Source organism: Pristiophorus japonicus, chromosome 5, assembly GCF_044704955.1.
Source record: "Pristiophorus japonicus isolate sPriJap1 chromosome 5, sPriJap1.hap1, whole genome shotgun sequence".
NCBI classification, from domain to species: Eukaryota; Metazoa; Chordata; class Chondrichthyes; family Pristiophoridae; genus Pristiophorus; species Pristiophorus japonicus.
In genome coordinates, this window is record NC_091981.1 from 125719966 (window position 1) to 125739258 (window position 19293).

Consider the following 19293-nt stretch of genomic DNA (forward strand, 5'->3'; position numbering starts at 1 on the left):
CAGTTTAGATGGGTGAAATCCACCGTGTGTTATTGTAGAACTGCTACAACCTGAAGTGTTGCAAAATACTGCAATCTTTATTTGCAAATTTAACCTGCAGTTGTAACAAATACTTTCCTAGTTCAACACAACATGGCACTTTATAATTTTTGTCTGTGCCTGTTTCAGTCATTAGATGATGTGTTGTATTATACTATACATTTTACCATGGGCTCAGTAATGATGTAATGCAGTGGTCACTGACAGCAATAATGAAGCTTTCCAAACCTTATCACTTCTGCAAATTAACACTCATCATAGAAGTATGACATGGGCTTTATACCTAAAGGTAGCACAGAACAAACAGTTACCTAACATAAACCAGTTCAGACTCGGTTGAAAGCACCGTAAGTTATTGTGGACCTCAACCTTTCTAAATGCACACGTCATACTGCAAATTTTATTTGCATATTTAACCTGCAATGAGTAATAAACACTTTCCTGTTGTTATTTGATGCACATTTGTGCATTTTAGGATAGGTATATTTTAAGACATCCCATTAGCTATAATTTTTATTGCTTGCACTGTATAAGAATTTTTATTTTACAATTAATTCAATCAGCCTCCAGTACTTTTCAGAACTAATACAGACAAAAAACTAGCCTGAGTGCACCTAATAATCAATTTCATTAAATTAACTTTAATGCAAATCAAATCATATTTAAGATAACTGTTTCAATTTTGGTTCACAACTGCTTCATAAACAGGCTGCCATATTTAATAACTTCTATGAATCTCACCAACATATTTTATGACCTGAGTCCCTGACATTCCTCAGGATGCAATCCCAATGGTTATGGTGGGATCAACTCTGATCCTGCCCTCCAGCACTGACACCCCAGGACTTTGCAGAGTCAATGGGAGGACACCTCATTTTCCATGAAGCAGGCGGGAGCCAGCACTACTTTGGGTGTATCCCTGGTGCCCACTTGTCACGAGTCCATAAAAAAATCCCACATTCTTCCTCCATCCGACCCGGCCAATGTTCCTATCTGCCCAGTGAACAATTGGAGCCGATATGAGTACACTTGTTTAAAAAAAATGCTTTTTTATTTTTCAGGGTTTCACTGGTGGAGCCCACATACACCCTTGTGGAGGCCTATGTGCCTCCATTCATCATACCGGCCACCACACAAAGACTGAGTCCCGATTGGAACAGGAGCGGGACCTCCCTAAGGAGCAGGCACTCCTGGCTTAGAGAATTCCTCCCCAGCCCCGCCCTCCCTTCTTGTTATTTGTCTCGTAAGGGGTAGATAGAAGTTCCACCCCTTATAAATTCCACCCCTTACAAGATAATGAGGAAACTCTTGGAAACAGCCAAGACCTGGTGACTGGGTCTCCACCATTTCCCTGGGGACTTCCCTGGAGTTATGGCAGGAGACTGGCAGAACTCCTGTGAAATTTCAACCCTATTTTCTAAAGCATTTTCTCTCTGGGTCCACATAAGTATTTTATTGACCTACAGATATTTATGATATGCATTGTATTTTGTCACTTTCTGTGACCTTTAATCAAGATCTTTTCTGTATAGGCTTGTATGACAAATGAACGCTCAACATACAAGTTAAATTGCATTAGGTTGTTAAACTTTTAGATTATTTTTTGGTTAAACAATCTTATTATGTTGCATCAAATTATATTTATAGGTTCAAGTACCTGTATGACTGGTTAAGCTTGCAAAGCAGGTGGTTGCATTAGTTTGGATGCCAAAAAAGTTTCATGGAGCAAATACGTTTTCATATTTATAGTACTTTTTTGTTGTGATAGCTTTGTACTTAGAGCATTCCTGATTCATGTCTGCTGCTAATTTTATGCCTTGCCAGGGTCTACTATCTATAATGTGTTAAAGTAGGGAACAAGAATGCATTGACAAGATACACCAATGCTAATGCTGCTTGTATTGGGTGAACTTTTGCTGTCTGTACCTTGTGTTTTACTTTAGCTTGAACTGTTCTTAGCTGCTATGTCTTTTTATTTTGGAAATAAATAAATATTGTAGTGTGTACAATACTGTGTGAAAGTGTGTTACTTAACTTCCAAAAGATTTTTAATAACTCTGTATTAATGGGGTGTTAGTATGCAATATTCCAACCCCAGAATGCCAAGGAGTAAGACCATGCTTGTCATCATGCTTTTATTTAGTGAGTTCCATCACATCTTGCCTGAGTCACACTGTACAGTGGCAAGACAACCAATCGTGTAGGAGAGGGAGGTTGGCATAAAATTAGTTGATTTCAGTTATGGTACAGTGTTGAGAGGTCATGGGGATCTACAGCAGTCCACATTTCAATTTAAAATGAGGGAAAATGTAGTTACTTATGATTCTTCTTCACCCAATTATAAAACTATTGGTCTCAAGTATAACACTATTGCAGGGAACAGCACCAGCCCTTATACATGGCCTTCTTCAACCTTACAAAGGCCTTTGACACTGTCAACCGCGAGAGTCTATGGAGCATCCTCCTCCGTTTCGGATGCCCCCAAAAGTTCGTCACCATACTCCGCCTGCTCCACGATGACATGCAGGCCGAGATCCTTACAACGGATCCATTACAGACCCAATCCACATCCGGACTGGGGTCAAACTGGGCTGCGTCATCGCCCCATCCCTCTTCTCAATCTTCCTTGCTGCCATGCTCCACCTCACAGTTGACAAGCTCTCCGCTGGAGTGGAACTAAACTACAGAACCAGTGGGAAGCTGTTCAACCTTCGTCATCTCCAGGCCAGGTCCAAGACCACCCCAACCTCTGTCGCTGAGCTACAGTACGCGGACGACGCCTACATCTGCGCACATACAGAGGCCGAACTTCAAGTCATAGTCAACATATTTACTGAGGCGTACGAAAGCATGCTAAACATCCGTAAGACAAAGGTCCTCCACCAACCTGACCCCGCCACACAGCACTGCCCCCCTCACCCCCAGTCATCAAGATCCACAGCGTGGCCCTGGACAATGTGGACCATTTCCCATACCTCAGGAGCCTCTTATCAACAAGAGCAGACATTGACAATGTGATTTAACACTGCCTCCAGTGTGCCAATGCAGCCTTCGGCCGCCTGAGGAAAAGAGTGTTTGAAGACCAGGCCCTCAAATTTGCCACCAAGCTCATGGTCTACAGGGCTGTAGTAAAACCCACCCTCCTGTATGGCTCAGAGACATGGACCATGTACAGTAGACAGCTCAAGTCGCTGGAGAAATACCACCAACGATGTCTCCGCAACATCCTGCAAATCCCCTGGGAGGATAGACGCACCAACATCAGCGTCCTCGACCAGGCCAACATCCCCAGCATTGAAGCACTGACCACACTTGATCAGCTCTACTGGGTGGGCCACATAGTTCACATGCCAGACACGAGACTCCCAAAGCAAGCGCTCTACTCTGAACTCCTTCACGGCAAACGAGCCAAAGGTGGGCAGTGGAAACATTATAAGGACACCCTCAAAGCCTCCCTGATAAAGTGCAACATCCCCACTGACACCTGGGAGTCCCTGGCCAAAGACCGCCCTAAGTGGAGGAAGTGCATCCGGGAGGGCGCTGAGCACTTTGAGTCTCATTGCCGAGAGCATGCAGAAATTAAGTGCAGGCAGCGGAAAGAGCGTGCGACAAACCTGTCCCACCCACCCTTTTCCTCAACGACTATCTGTCCCACCTGTGACAGGGACTGTGGTTCTCGTACTGGACTGTTCAGCCACCTAGGGACTCATTTTTAGAGTGGAAGCAAGTCTTCCTCGATTCCGAGGGACTGCCTATGATGATGATGATTTTAAGATCTTGGTTTACAATTTTTTTGTTCCATTAAATATGGTGTCAGTGGAAAATAACTCTAGCATGCAACTTATTCTAAGATGCAAGAGGCTGTGGAATTTATATACAGCCCACCTTGTGTTGATCAGATACCATCATTTTGAGCATGTTTCCATTGCTGTGCAGTGCTAACCTTAGTGACATTGTACAAACCAACAGTCCAATTACCATTTAATCTACTCAGGGAAGAATTACTGTAGTTGCTCTACATAGTGAGCAAGTGAATGCATTCAAAAAGGACAGAAATCAGAACAACAAACCTCAAATAATCAAGCCTCTGGTCATTTTCCATTGCAATAATGAGAAACACAAGGGGTAGAAATTGGGCCTCAGGTCTCATTTCAATGTCAAAGAGTGAACAAATGTTACATGGCAGCAGCCCTCAGGTAAGTGAGGGTCGAGAGATAGAAGGCCAGGTGGGGGATGTTCAGAGGCCAGGTGGGGGGGGCTCAGAGGCCAGGGGGGGAGCTCAGAGGCTGGGAGGGGGAACTCAGAGGCCGGGAAAGTTTAAAAAAGGGGGCAGACAAAAGGCAGGTAACTATAGGCCGGTTAGTTTAACATCTGTAGTGGTGAAAATGCTTGAAGCTATCATTAAGGAAGAAATAGTGGGACATCTAGATAGGAATAGTGCAATCAAGCAGATGCAACATGGATTCATGAAGGGGAAATCATGTTTAACTAATTTACTGGAATTCTTTGAGGATATAACGAGCATGGTGGATAGAGGTGTACCGATGGATGTGGTGTATTTAGATTTCCAAAAGGCATTCGATAAGGTGCCACACAAAAGGTTACTGCAGAAGATAAAGGTATGCGGAGTCAGAGGAAATGTATTAGTATGGATCGAGAATTGGCTGGCTAACAGAAAGCAGAGAGTCGGGATAAATGGATCCTTTTCGGGTTGGAAATCGGTGGTTAGTGGTGTGCCACAGGGATCGGTGCTGGGACCACAACTGTTTACAATATACATAGATGACCTGGAAGAGGGGACAGAGTGTAGTGTAGCAAAATTTGCAGATGACACAAAGATTAGTGGGAAAGTGGGTTATGTAGAGGACACAGAGAGGCTGCAAAGAGATTTAGATAGGTTAAGCGAATGGGCTAAGGTTTGGCAGATGGAATACAATGTCAGAAAGTGTGAGGTCATCCACCTTGGGGAAAAAAAACAGTAAAAGGGAATATTATTTGAATGGGGAGAAATTACAACATGCTGCGGTGCAGAGGGACCTGGGGGTCCTTGTGCATGAATCCCAAAAGGTTAGTTTGCAGGTGCAGCAGGTAATCAGGAAGGCGAATGGAATGTTGGCCTTCATTGCGAGAGGGATGGAGTACAAAAGCAGGGAGGTCCTGCTGCAACTGTATAGGGTATTGGTGAGGACGCACCTGGAGTACTGCATGCAGTTTTGGTCACCTTACTTAAGGAAGGATATACTAGCTTTGGAGGGGGTACAGAGACGATTCACTAGGCTGATTCCGGAGATGAGAGGATTACCTTATGATGATAGATTGAGTAGACTGGGTCTTTACTTGTTGGAGTTCAGAAGGATGAGGGGTGATCTTATAGAAACATTTAAAATAATGAAAGGGATAGACAAGATAGAGGCAGAGAGGTTGTTTCCACTGGTCGGGGAGACTAGAACTAGGGGGCACAGCCTCAAAATATGGGGGAGCCAATTTAAAACCGAGTTGAGAAGGAATTTCTTCTCCCAGAGGGTTGTGAATCTGTGGAATTCTCTGCCCAAGGAAGCAGTTGAGGCTAACTCATTGAATGTATTCAAATCACAGATAGATAGATTTTTAACCAATAAGGGAATTAAGGGTTATGGGGAGCGGGCGGGTAAGTGGAGCTGAGTCCACAGCCAGATCAGCCATGATCTTGTTGAATGGCGGAGCAGGCTCGAGGGGCTAGATGGCCTACTCCTGTTCCTAATTCTTATGTTCTTATGTTCTTGTGTCTCAGAGGCCAGGAGGGGGGGCTCAGAGGCCAGGTTGGGGTCTCAGAGGCCGGGGAGGGGGGAGCAGCAGCAAGATCCCGGAGTAATCCTGGAGTGGGGATTTCATAGAAACATATAAAATTCTGATGGGATTGGACAGGTTAGATGCAGGAAGAATGTTCCCGATGTTGGGGAAGTCCAGAACCAGGGGTCACATTCTAAGGATAAGGGGTAAGCCATTTAGGACCAAGATGAGGAGAAACTTCTTCACTCAGACAATTGTGAACCTGTGGAATTCTCTATCACAGAAAGTTGTTGATGCCAGTTCATTAGATATATTCAAAAGGGAGTTAGATGTGGCCCTTTGGCTAAAGGGATCAAGGGGTATGGAGAGAAAGCAGGAAAGGGGTACTGAGGTGAATTATCAGCCATGATCTTATTGAATGGTGGTGCAAGCTCGAAGGGCTGAATGGCCTACTCCTGCACCTATTTTCTATGTTTCTAATCAGGGAGAGCAGTGGTCCGTGTTCTTTAAATGTAGGATCAGCTAAATAAGTTTCAAAAACGTACCTTTTTGGTAGCAGGCATAGTAACCAGAATTTCCCGGGGTGTCAGCGGCTGGGATTGGTGGTGGGTCGGGTGGGAACATTTTTTTTTGACAACGAGTCAGGAACCCACCGCAACACGCCTTTCCCAAAGTCGGGTCTGTCAGTGTTGAGTAGACCCACAGCAACAGCGGGCGACCCAATTAAACTCATTATAATGTACATACCAGACTCTTAACAGCCTTTTTTACCTTACTTTTTAACTTTAACTCCATGGCCACGGGAACCATGCTATTCAGTGACCACGTTTGTCCTGAGGCGGGAGTTCAAAAGCCATTGCTCCAGCTGATTCTCTGACAGCTTCAAATGTAGAGTAAAAGTTCCCACCTGACAGAGATCACTTTCCCCAGCTACAAGCTGTTCCTCACTGCATTTCCACGACAGATGCAACATGCTGCAAGTCTTTCCACAAGTCTCCATCCAGTCTCACCTCATTACCTCTCTCACCATTGACAGATCACGTCTGTCATCTGTACTTCACCTGCCATCTATTCCATCATGGAAGCCATTTATACTGTCTCACCTTGATCCTCAGAATCTGACCACGATCAGCCCGAACACCAGCAGCACCAACAACACCACCAACCTTCTCCGCAATCACCTGATGGTGCACAGGCCACAAGGCATGAGCACCCGAGCACATTGCTGCCCGGGAGGCCATGGATGGCCTCACCATGGCCACATTTACTTCACTTTACGCTGTACATCCTGGCTGCCACATGAGGTACCAGGTTGGCACCACCCCACACCAACACCATAAAGCATCCCTACAATGACCAAGTCATTCTTTTCACATTCAGCACCATTGCGGAGGGTACCGTTATGTCTCACCATTCACTGCAACTCACTAAGCTACTTCCAAAGGTGCACACAAATCTATCCAAGATGGAAAGTGTTGAAAATAAAATGTCAATGATTGACAGCACATTAATAGAAACTTTACATACACATTGGATAAAACACCCAAGTGGCTACCCTTGTGTGTTGTTAGTTGGTATGATTGTGCGAGGGGTGGCTAGTGAGATGGGATTGTGATAATGTAGATAGAGAGAGGGATGGGTGGAGGTGCAAGGTAAGTTGGTGTGAGTAAGGATGACTAGGGTAGGGAAGGCAGATTGATGGGATGTGATGAGAGGCACAACAGAATGACGTTGAGTGTGGCTTTGTACAAAGGTTTTGTGATCTAATAGGATCATTGAAACGTTTGCGCCACTGCAGCCAGGTGCACCTGACTACATCCCCGCTTGTGCCCTCCTCTGCAATGTGCAACCAGGCTGTTTTGGTCTGCTGGGGAGGTGCCTTCTGTCCATCGGAAGGGAAGAAGAACTCTCTATGTGCTGTGACTCTCTCCATAAGCATATGGAGGGAGTCATGGGAGAACCTGGGTTCAACCCTCTGCATCTCTGCAGTCAGTGTTTGCAGCATTTCAATGCTGAAGGGCACTGACAGCACAAATGTCAAAAGAAAGTTGGTCCTGGTCCCTTTAAGGAAACCGGCTGATGACGCATCATGAATGACGTCACCAGACCTGCTTCCTCTAATTAACCGTGAAACGCGTTGGGTGGGTATCAACAGAAAGTCATTTACACAGCGGGATGGAGACAGCAGCAAGGCTGCGACCTGCTACTGACATCAACTGCACCAGACCCGCCGAGGTCAGGAAAATCCCAGCCAACGTGTCAGCCGTAGCTCAGATGCATGGGAGTGGATGGGAATGACATGCCCTCTGATGTTGCATTCCTTCCTGAGGTGAAGTCCCTGGCTTTCGCTCATCACTTGCCCACGGCAGCATTGCTGAGATCGGAAGGGAACACAGTGGTGTGGGGATCAGAAGCAATGCCCTGCTCTATTTATGCTGTGATGCCATGGACCTGTGCTTTATCAGGCTGTGTCACTGTGCCACAAATGTCAGAAATTGAATTGGGTAACTGTAATGAGCTTCCTCCTCTGTATTCATGCAAGAAAGCTGGGAGTGCTCATTCCCCTTAGAACAGAGCAGGTTAAGGGGAGATTTGATCGAGGTTAGAGGTATTTAAAATTATGATGAGTTTTGACAGAGTAAATAAGAAAAAACTATTTTTACTGGCAGGAGGGTTGGTAGCCAGAGGACACAGATTTAAGGTAATTGGCAAAAGAACCAGAGGGGACTTGAGGGGAAAAAATTTACCCAGCAAGTTGTTGTGATCTGCAATGCACTGCCTGGAAGCAGATTCAATAGTAACATTCAAAAGGAAATTGTACATATTCTTGAAAAGAAAACATTTGCAGGGCTATGTAGAATGAGCAGGGGAGTGGGACTAATTGGAACGCTCTGGGACAGGAACGATATACCGAATGGCCACCTTCTGTGCTATAAAAGTTTAAGATTCTAAGAAATCAGTAAAATGCTTCCTGCTGGTAATTTTACTAAAACAGTCAACATGAGTGGAAAACAGGCATTCTGTTTTGTATTCACACTGACTTTATTTATCAATAAGTGGGATTTCATTTCTTAGTTTGTTTACCTCATAACTTAATCAAGAGGTGAACAAAATAACAATATGATGATAGATTGAGTAGACTGGGTCTTTACTCGTTGGAGTTCAGAAGGATGAGGGGTGATCTTATAGAAACATTTAAAATAATGAAAGGGATAGACAAGATAGAGGCAGAGAGGTTGTTTCCACTGGTCGGGGAGACTAGAACTAGGGGGCACAGCCTCAAAATATGGAGGAGCCAATTTAAAACCGAGTTGAGAAGGAATTTCTTCTCCCAGAGGGTTGTGAATCTGTGGAATTATCTGCCCAAGGAAGCAGTTGAGGCTAGCTCATTGAATGTATTCAAGTCACAGATAGATAGATTTTTAACCAATAAGGGAATTAAGGGTTATGGGGAGCGGGCGGGTGAGTGGAGCTGAGTCCACGGCCAGATCAGCCATGATCTTGTTGAATGGCGGAGCAGGCTCGAGGGGCTAGATGGCCTACTCCTGTTCCTAATTCTTATGTTCTTATGTTCTTGAACTACAGCTGAACATAGTCAGCCACCATTACACAACAGCAATGTCAATCATTTTCCATCAAGGGCAGTAAGTTTCAAAACAGGAATACTTGCTATAGAACTGACCTTGTCTAACCGCATTTAAAAACTAAAGGCAAACTTCAAAAACTGAAAACAAGTAGACTATGGCCATGTACTCTAATTTATGAGACCAGACACTGAATAACCTAACCTGACAGTATATAATTGATCAGAATCCTTCTTGCACATGATATTGAGAACTAAACACAAATGAGCAAAAACATGCAGCATCTGCATTTTACGATAAATTGGAACAAAATTTTTAAATACAGTGGGGCCGACATTGTCCACCGCTGGAAGCAGGGCGCATGCACCCTGTTTCTAGTGTTTTTACCACCGCGGTGGGTGAGGTGGCCTCTTGAGCGAAATTCTGCTCTTTGGCATTTTTTTTTCGGCGGACCAGAAGTCGCTCATAATGGAGGTGGATATGCAGCAGTAAGCACACTAGAGGGGTGGAAGTTGGTGTGGGGTGGGGTCCGCCGCTGTCAGTCATCAGCATTTCAAACAGTATACAGGTGCAGCATCCAGAATTCGAGACCGAGGCCATTCGGATTCTGCGTTTTTCCGGACTTTGGATCGTCTTTCTGACGTCACGAATCCAGAAACACCCGAGCCCAGGTTCAAGTATTTCCGGATTTCGGAATGTCAGAAAGTGGGGTCGCCACCGAGGAGCTGGTCGGGCCGCCGGCCCCGCCATGGAGGAGCTGGTCGGGTGGGGCCCTGCCGAGGAGGAGCTGGTCGGGTGGGGCCCTGCCGAGGAGGAGCTGGTCGGGTGGGGCCCTGCCTTGGAGGAGCTGGTCGGGTGGGGCCCTGCCTTGGAGGAGCTGGTCGGGCGGGGCCCTGCCATGGAGGAGCTGGTCGGGCGGGGCCCTGCCATGGAGGAGCTGGTCGGGCGGGGCCCTGCCATGGAGGAGCTGGTCGGGTGGGGCCCTGCCATGGAGGAGCTGGTCGGGTGGGGCCCTGCCTTGGAGGAGCTGGTCGGGTGGGGCCCTGCCTTGGAGGAGCTGGTCGGGCGGGGCCCTGCCATGGAGGAGCTGGTCGGGTGGGGCCCTGCCTTGGAGGAGCTGGTCGGGCGGGGCCCTGCCATGGAGGAGCTGGTCGGGCGGGGCCCTGCCATGGAGGAGCTGGTCGGGTGGGGCCCTGCCTTGGAGGAGCTGGTCGGGCGGGGCCCTGCCATGGAGGAGCTGGTCGGGCGGGGCCCTGCCATGGAGGAGCTGGTCGGGTGGGGCCCTGCCTTGGAGGAGCTGGTCGGGCGGGGCCCTGCCTTGGAGGAGCTGGTCGGGCGGGGCCCTGCCATGGAGGAGCTGGTCGGGTGGGGCCCTGCCTTGGAGGAGCTGGTCGGGCGGGGCCCTGCCATGGAGGAGCTGGTCGGGCGGGGCCCTGCCATGGAGGAGCTGGTCGGGCGGGCACCACTGAGGAGAATGTGTTCAGGCTGGCCGCGCCGTCGAGGAGATGTTCAGACGGGGCCCCTGCGCCAAGGAGGTGTTCGGGTGGGCCCCGCCAAGGTGGAGCTGTTCAGGCGGGGCCCCACCACCAAGGAAGTGTTTGGGCCGGCAGGCCCAGCTGCCAAGGAGTTGTTCAGGCGGGCTGGTGAGGAAGCCCCGAGGTAAGGACAGCAGCGGCAGACGGGGTGAGGCGAGCGGCGACAGGGTAAGGTCAGCGGCGGCAATGTGAGGCCCGATGTCGGGCAGCGGCGGGGCCCCAAGGTCGGCAGAGTCGGCGGGTCTGGATTCGGGAACATTTTACAGATTCCAGACGACCCTGCCACTGATCGGTCCGGAGTCCATATTCCGGAACATTCTGGATTCCGGAACTCCGGATTTTGAAAGCTGCACCTGTACCACTATTTGAACTTGACATATGATAAGCATTCCACTTTGTGTAATCAAACTAAAAATTCAATTTGCATCGGTAGGACAAACAAAGTGATTCTGCTGAGGGACTATGAGCAGCTAGGGACTAAATTTAAAAGGAGAACCACAAAAGTATTCAACTCTGGATCACTACGAGCAAATTTGCTTAGGGTTAACAGGATCAGAGAAATGAACGCGTGGCTCAAAGATTGGTGTAGGAGGAATGGGTTTCAAATCATGGGGCACTGGCACCAGTACTGGGATAAGAAGGAGCTGTTCCATCAGGACGGACTTCATTTGAACCAGGCTGGGGCCAGTGTCCTGGCGAATTGAATAACTAGAGCTGTATGTAGATAGGGTTTTAAACTAAATAGTGGGGGCGAGGGATCCGGCGAGCGGAAATTTAAAAAGTCAAAGTGAAAGGAGAAGGCAAAAGTGCAGGGTAGCGACAGGGGTAATAATAACCAGAATGTGACAGGAAGGGACAGAGCGTATACACACAAGACAAAATTAAAAGCTCTATATCTGAATGCACGAAGCATTCATAACAAGATAGATGAATTGATGTCACAAATAGAAATAAATTGGTACGATTTGATTGCCATTACAGAGAATTGGTTGCAAGATGACCAAGGCTGGGACCTGAATATTCGGGGGTATCTGCCATTTCATAAAGATAGGCCGAAAGGAAAAGGAGGTGGGGTAGCTCTGTTAATAAAGGATGAGATCAGTGCAGTAGTGTGAAATGATATTGGTTCAGAAGATCAAGATGCAGAATCAGTTTGGGTGGAGATAAGAAATAATAAGGGAAAGAAGTCACTGGTGGGAGTGGTCTATAGGCACCCAAACAGTAGCCACACTGTAGAACAGAGTATAAATTAAGAAATAATGGAGGCTTGTAAGAAAGTTACGGCAATAATCATGGGCGATTTTAATCTTCATATGGATTGGACAAATCAAATTAGCAAAGTTAGCCTTGAGGAAGAGTTCATAGAGTGTACGCGGGATGGTCTCTTGGAACAATACGTTGTGGAACCAACCATAGAGTAGACTATTATCTGGTAATGTGTAACGGGCCTGGATTAATTAATGATCTCATAGTAAAGCATCCTCTTGGGGAGAGTGATCATAACATAATAGAATTTCAAATTCAGTTTGAGGGTGAGCAAGCTAGGTCTCAATCTAGTGTCCTGAACTTAAATAAAGGTAATTACAAAGGTATGAGGACAGAATTGGTAAAGTGGACTGGGAAAATATATTAAAGGGTAAAACTGTAGAAAAGCAGTGGCAAATATTTAAGGAGATATTTCATAACTCTCAGCAAAGACATATTCCAGTGAGAAACAAAGGGACCGAAATTCAGTGCAACCAGAAAGCTGGTGGTGTTAAGGCCTTTTACCCCCGATTAGCACCGTAAAGTTTGCGGCAGCAACTGAAATTTGCAGTCTTAATTGGGGCGTTATTCCCACGAGAAATTCACCCTTAGGTGATGTGACAGCTGCCAGCAGCACAGGCGCGCGGGAAAGAGTCGATGGAGCATCTAAGTGCTGTCATATCTGGTAGCTTTCATACTGTGGCTGCTCGCATGCAGTCTCAGCTGGATGCCCCTCGAGACCTCAGTGTTGCTTTCACGGCTGGGTCCATCACGGGGACCTTCTGGTGTGGCACCACATCACCGACCTGAGCTCCCTCAGATTGATGGTGGTGGTAGTGTGCCGCCCCGGTGAGTTACTCAGGCTCCTCGGGCCAGGATACAGATGATGCGCTCACTCCGGCTCGTAGCATTCCTGGCCCCAGACTTATCACTCCATCAGTGCCTCCACGCATGGCCTCGCCCAAGCCAAGCCAGACTGAACCCTCCCAGGAGGGTGTTGACCAATCTCCAGCCAGTCCTTCCAGGCCCAAAGCTGGTCGAAGGAGGACATCTGCAGTTTCCACACAGGGAACACAGCAGCCTTCCCAGCCACAGGGAGACACTGAGGTGAAGTCGGAGGTTAGGCACGCGTAAGAGGGGTTATAAGGAAATGCACAAGCGTGGTAAATGATGATTATATGTTATTTTTCACTTCTGTTTATTGTTCTGATAGTTGTTTGTAGCTATATTGATTATGTATTAAATCTTTAGTTTTCGCACCTACATCTGGGCTGCTATATAATGTGAGGTTAGCATCATCATCATGAGAACATAAGAACATAAGAAATAGGAGCAGGAGTAGGCCATTTGCCCCTCGAGCCTGCTCCGCCATTTAATATCATGGTTGATCTGATCATGGACTCAGCTCCACTTCCTTATCCGCTCCCCATAAACCTTTACTCCCTTATCGCTCAAAAATCTGTCCATCTCCACCTTAAATATATTCAATGACCCAGCCTCCACAGCTCTCCGGGGCAGAGAATTCCATAGATTTACAACCCTCTGAGAAAATAAATTTCTCTTCATCTCAGTTTTAAATGGGCGGCCCCTTATTCTAAGACTATGTCCCGTAGTTTTAGTTACCCCTATGAGTGGAAATATCCTCTCTGCATCCACCTTGTCGAGCCCCCTCATTATCTTATGTTTCAATAAGATCACCTCTCATTCTTCTGAACTCCAATATGTATAGGCCCAACCTACTTAACCTTTCCTCAAAAGTCAACCCCCTCATCTCCGGAATCAACCTAGTGAACCTTCTCTGAACTGCCTCCAAAGCAAGTATATCCTTTCTTAAATATGGAAATCAAAACTGCACGCAGTATTCCAGGTGTGGCCTCACCAATACCCTGTATAACTGTAGCAAAACTTTCTTGCTTTTGTACTCCATCCCCTTTGCAATAAAGGCCAAGATTCCATTGGCCTTCCTGATCACTTGCTGTCCCTGCATACTATCCTTTTGTGTTTCATGTACAAGTACCCCCAGGTCCCGCTGTACTGCAGCACTTTGCAATTTATCTCCATTTAAATAATCACTTGCTCTTTGATTTTTTTCTGCCAAAGTGCATAACCTCATACTTACCAACATTATACGCCATCTGCCAAATTTTTGCCCACCCACTTAGCCTATCTATGTCCTTTTGCAGATTTTTTGTGTCCTCCTCACACATTGTTTTTCCTCCCATCTTTGTATCGTCAGCAAACTTGGTTATGTTGCACTCGGTCCCTTCTTCCAAGTCATTAATATAGATGACTTGGAAGAAGGGACCGAGTGCTGATCTCTGCGGCACCCCATTGGTTACTGATTGCCAACCCGAGAATGAACCATTTATCCCTACTCTCTGTTTTCTGTTAGTTAGCCAATCATCTATCCATGCTAATATATTACCCCAACCCCGTGAACTTTTATCTTGTGCAGTAACCTTTTATGTGGCACCTTGTCAAATGTCTTCTGGAAGTCCAAATACACCACATCCACTGGTTCCCCTTTATTCACCCTGTTCATTACATCCTCAAAGAATTCCAGCAAATATGTCAAACATGACTTCCCCTTCATAAATCCCTGCTGACTCTGCCTGATCAAATTATGCTTTTCCAAATGAACTGCTGCTGCTTCTTTAACATTTTCCCAACCACAGATGTTAGGCTAACTGGTCTATAATTTCCTGCTTTTTGTCTGCCTCCTTTTTAAATAGGGGCATTACATTTGCACTTTTCCATCTGCTGCGACCTCCCCAGAATCCAGGGAATTTTAGTAAATTACAACCAATACATCCACTATCCCTACTGCTACTTCTCTTAAGACCCTCGGATGCAAGCCATCAGGTCCAGGGGATTTATCCACCTTTAGTCCTATTATCTTACCGAGTATCACCTCCTTAGTGATTGTGATTGTGTTAAGTTCCTCCCCCACTATCATCATCATCATAGGCAGTCCCTCGAAGCGAGGATGACTTGCTTCCTCACCAAAAAGTGATGAGTTCACAGGTGTTTCAATGAAGGACCTACTATTCCAAATCCCGAACTATATCATGAAGGGTGGAAGATGCCTGTGCTTGGATTTTTTTTAATGTGTGGTAACCGTGTCAAACCAGCCACCACACGGGCTTGACAGACCTAGGTCTTGGTCCAAGGATTACCCAAGACTAACTGGAGACCATCTCTGCTGCACAGACGGAGCGCGCACACATATCGCAGTGTGGGCTGGCTCATGCTGCCTCTGGGCCCTCGCCTCTTCTGGTCATTTTCCTCTATGGACTCTTGCCGCTCCTTCGCCCCTCCTGCTGTGCCTACCTGCACTGCAATCAGCGACCTGGTTTCGTAGCCGCCGCCCTCCTGCAGCAGCAAGCGCTGCTCCCTGCTTTGGCACACCACCGCACGCTGCTCCCTCCAATGGCCCCGGCCTGCTGATGGACTTGCAGGCCGCGACCCGCGCTATAGCCCCTTGACTATCCACTGTTGGGATATTGTTAGTGTCCTCTACCGTAAAGACTGATACAAAATATTTGTTCAGAGTTTCTGCCATCTCCATGTTCCTCATTACTAATTCCCCAGTTTCGTCCTCTAAGGGACCAACATTTACTTTAGCCACACTTTTCCTTTTTATATACCTATAGAAACTCTTGCTATCTGTTTTATATTTCGTGCTAGTTTACTTTCATAGTCTATCTTCCCTTTCTTAATCATTTTTTTAGTTGTTCTTTGCTGGCTTTTAAAAGCTTCCCAATCTTCTGTCCTCCCACTAGTTTTGGCCATTTTGTTTTTAATTGGATACTGTCCTTTATTTCTTTAGTTAGCCACGGATGGCTAACTTTTCTTTTACAGCCTTTCCTCCTCACTGGAATATATTTTTCTGGAGAGTTGTGAAATATCTCCTTAAATGTATGCCACTGTTCATCAACCGTCCTACACTTTAATCTATTTTCCCAGTTCACTTTAGCCAACTCTGCCCTCCTACTTTATTTATTTAGTCTCCTTTATTTAAGCTTAGTACGCTGGTTAGAGATCCAACTTTCTCACCCTCCATCTGAATTTGAATTTCAACCATACTATGATCACTCATTCCAAGTGGATCCTTTACTAGGAGATTGATTATTAATCCTATCTCATTACACCGGACCAGATCTAAGATTGCCTGCCCCTTGGTTGGTTCCACTACATACTGCTCAAGGAACCCGTTCCTTACGCACTCTATGTCCTCTCCCTCAAGGCTACCCTGACCAATTTGATTTGTCCAATCAATGTGAAGGTTAAAATCACCCATGATTATTGCTGTTCACTTTTTACAAGTCCCCACTATTTCTTGGTTTCGACAATGCCCACCAGTGACTTTTTCCCCTTATTATTCCTTATCTCCACCCAAACTCTTTCAACATCCTGATCATTTGAGCCAATATCATTTCTCACTGTTGCAGTGATTCCATCCTTTATCAACAGAGCTAACCCACCTCCTTTTCCTTTCAGTCTATCCTTCCGGATTGTCAAGTACCCCTGAATATTTAGTTCCCAGTCCTGGTCACCTTGCAACCACATTTCTGTAATGTCTATCAGATCATACCCATTTGTATCTATTTGTGCCGTCAGCTCATCTATTTTGTTACGAATGCTACGTTCATTTAGACAAAGAGTTTTAAATTAGTTTTTTTACCCTTTTTTCCTGCTTTTTTTTTCTCTCCTTCAAACTCACATTCTTTATTTTTGTTTTCTAATTCCAGCTCTACTCCCCTCCCTACTGAATCTATTTTCAGGTTCCCATCCCCATGCCAAGCTAGTTTAAACCCTCCCCAACAGCACTAGCAAACCCCGCCCCCCCCCAACAGGATATTGATATTGGCTCTGTTGAGGTGCAACCCGTCCGGCTTGTACAGGTCCCACCTCCCCAGAAGCGGTTCTAATGCCTCAGGAAACTAAAGCCCTCCCGCCTGCACCATATCTCCATCCACGCATTTATCTGCTCTATCCTCCTGTTCTGTACTCACTAATGTTATGTATGTAAACACTACCAATGTGTAAGACTTGCCACCAGGGGGCACAACTGTGGGAGACCCAAGGGTCACCTGCACACCCTGGGCAAGCAGGTATAAAAGGCAGACTACCATGCTACTTTTCCTCTCTGGAGTCACAATAAAGTGACCAAGGTCACAACAGTTTGAGCTTGAGATGTGCAGTCTTGTGGGGTTATTCTAAACGTAACAATTAGCGACGAGTAACAGATCACGAACTTTCACGCAGTTATGACTGCCGTTGGTATTCTTGAGAGATTTGTTGAGGGTGATGATTCGTTGAGCATCTTGACCAGTACTTTGTGGCCAACGAGCTGGAAAAGGAAGAAACCACGGTCAAGATTTTCCTCATCGTTTGCAGGTCCATGATATGTGGTCTCATCAAAAATCTGCTAGCACCGACGAAACCAACGGAGAAGACATATGAAGAGCTGTGCACGCTGGTTCGGGAACACCTCCAGCCGAAGGATAGCACCTTGATGGCCAGGTATCACTTTTATATGCACCACCGCTCCGAGGGCCAGGACGTGGCGAGTTCTGTCGCTGACCAAAGACGTCTTGCGGGACCGAGCGTATTTGCTGGATTTTTGGGGGAAGTGTTGTGGGACTTTTTCGTGCTTGGAATTGGCCACGAGGTCATTCTTCGCAAACTGCTGTCTGCCGAATCCCTAGATCTGAGCAGAGCCATCACGCTAGCCCAGGCTTTTATGTCCACGAACGATAACACTAAACAGATATCATTGCAGCATCGGAACTCACTGGCAAGTACTGTGCATAACATAATGGCAACTCAATCTGAGGATGAAGAGGAAGTGTATGGGATACACACCTTCACCATCAAAAGCCTTCCGATAATGTTAAAAGTTAAACTTAACAGCACTCCATTCTCCATGGAATGGGACACGGGGGCGAGTCAATCAATTATGAGCCAGAAGATATTCGAGAGGCTGTGGGGCGACAGAGCACAATGACCCAAGCTGATCCTGATTCAGGCAAAGCTGCGCACCTACACCAAGGAACTGATACCAGTTATTGGTAGTGCAGACATTAGAATATCCCATGAGGGAGCGGTACACGATTTACACTGTGGTGATCAGGTGATGGGCCAACGCTGCTTGGTAGAAGGTGGATGGGGAAGATTCGATGGAACTGGGAAGACCTCTGTGTACCTTCTCCGGCGAACGACGTCTCCCTTGCTCAAAGGCTGAGCAAGCCCCCACCTTCAGCCAACCAGGCATCGAAGTGCCGATCCATTTGCAGATCCTCGAGGCACAGGCCACTCATCACGACCACGAGGAGGTAAAGATCAACCGAGCAGCGGTACAGGCGCGGTACCCACCACCCAAAGCCGACGACCTCTTCGCAACAATGGAAGAGGCTCCAGGTCGACCAAGCAGAGCGGGACTCCGGCCGAAATGATCCAAATGCGTCTTCCCGATGCCAGAGGCAAAATCCCTGGGGAGGAAGATCGCGGCAGTCGGCATCACGGACACGGACGAGAATGCATGCAGACCACGGGACGAGAGTGCATCCAGACCACGGGATGAGAGTGGTTCCAGACCACGGGATGGCACCACAACGAAACAGAGGCATGTGTTGCCCAGCAAGGAAGATGACTGGGCTTGGGGCAAAGGTAAAGGGGCGTCCGCTGAGAAGGCCAGCAACCCACTACGTTCCAATAAGTTGTTTGCAATGTGCAATCCATGTGAGCGCCCATTCGGGGCAAATGATGTATTATCACATGGGGTCGGGGGTACCTTACAACAAGCCAAAGTAGCGGGCGAACCCCAACCGGTTGCACATGTGTTCAATAAGTTACCCAAGGCAGTAGCCTACGTTCACGGGACAAAAGAGATGTACCAAAGTGTGTCCCAATATTTGCTCGAGTCAGACAAGCTGCCAATCCCACAGTTTTTAGAGAGCAAAGGCACCATTATCAATGCTTTGTCTCGAATAGGTCTAACACCGTCTGTGCACTGTAACATGATCTGCCACGAGCCAGGCAGGGAGGACGGCGCTGATGCCCTCAGTTGGCTACTGATGCCCGCCACTGGGGTGGAAACGGCGCAGCCCGCAGGCCTG